This window comes from Sapajus apella, unplaced genomic scaffold, assembly GCF_009761245.1.
Source record: "Sapajus apella isolate SASKATOON/1434 unplaced genomic scaffold, GSC_monkey_1.0 scaffold25, whole genome shotgun sequence".
NCBI classification, from domain to species: Eukaryota; Metazoa; Chordata; class Mammalia; order Primates; family Cebidae; genus Sapajus; species Sapajus apella.
Window position 1 is genome coordinate 17,400,216 of NW_022436965.1, and position 1,528 is coordinate 17,401,743.

General features: G+C 40.1%; 1 long non-coding RNA gene across 2 annotated transcripts in view; it reads right to left on the minus strand.

Moving 5' to 3' along the window:
• LOC116560139 overlaps positions 1–1,528 on the minus strand; it is a 22,170-nt gene that overhangs the window by 12,267 nt on the left and 8,375 nt on the right. The window lies entirely within an intron of this gene.

Sequence of the window (1,528 nt, forward strand, 5' to 3'; positions counted from 1 at the left end):
AGGAAGGAAGGAAGGAAGGAAGGAAGGAAGGAAGGAAGGAAGGAAGGGAAGAAACTGAGTCTTAGAAATGATAGATAATTTGTCTACAATCACACAGTTTGTAAGTAGCTGAGTCAAGATCAGATCACAGATCTGTTCGGATTTCAAACTGGACTTAGTGACCAGTTTGTGGATTCTGTAATGCTGAACAGAGTTCCTTGATACTAGATTAGATATTAGAAAATAAACGTGCATTTCTGACTGTGTTAGGTTTATCTCTGAATTTTGTTTTCATGAAGCACAGTTTGAAGAACTCTTGCACTTGTTTTTTCATTAAATTAAAACCCTATAATCATTCAACTACACCAGAGAGTACCTCAGTCAGCTCAGAAAACATGACTGTTCCATGAGAACGTAGTTTGAGAATTGCCATAATTAAAGCCTCACTCTGAAGCATTTTCCAACACCAATAGCTGGATTCTCCACACACCAACTGGGTGTCCGACAATTCAATTCCGTTCTGACACTAACTGCCCAGAGTTAGCACAGACTCCACAGCCTAAGGGCCCAGTGCCACAAGACTATCCCTACTTCAGATGTCAGTCACAAATCCTAGACCTCTTGTACTTCTGGCCAACTGGTTGTTAATTGAGGGCTTCTATGATCCCTCTTCAGGTTCCACAGTTTGCTCAAACAGCTTATAAAACTCAGGGAAACACTTTTCTTATGTTTACCAGTCAATAATCATATTACAAAAGATTCTAGTGAACAGTCAGATAAAGAGGTTCATAGAGTGAGGTTCAGAAGGGCCCTCAGCACAGGAGCTTCTGTCTCCATAGAGTTGGGGTGCACCACCATCCTGGCACATGGATGCTTTTACCAGCCCAGAAGCTCTACAAACCCTGTCATTTAGTGGTTTTTCAATACTTCAGCATAATTGATTAAATCATAGGCTGCTGGTGTTTAGCTCAGTCTCTTGTCCCTTTCCCCACCTCAGAGGTCTGGGGTTGGGGCTAGAATTTCAAGCCTTCTATGCATTGGTCTTTCCCAGGACCAGCCTCCATCCTGAAGCTACCTTAGTGTCCCAGAGACACCAGTCATCATTAGCATACAAAAGTAGGGAAGGACCAAAATTTGTTTTTAATTAATATCACATTCACCTTGCTCAGACTAATTCACCTTGCTCAGACTAAGTATTCCAGAATACTTAGAACTTGCAGCTCTGAATGTAGAGACAATAAACAGCTTTCAAAAAATGTATACTAGAAAGAGTGTGAGGCATCAGAAATAACCAATCATCCTTAGAATTTTATTTTATTTTATTTATTATTATTATAGTGACTGTATCACTGTACTCCAGCCTGGTAACAGAGTGAGACTCTGTCTCAAAAAAAAGAAAAGAAAGAAAGGAAAGAAAGGAAAGGAAAGGAAAGGAAAGGAAAGGAAGGAAGGAAGGAAGGAGAGAGAGAGACAGAGAGAGGAAAGAAAGAAAGAAAGAAAGAAAGAAAGAAAGAAAGAAAGAAAGAGAGAGAGAGAGAGAGAGAGAAAG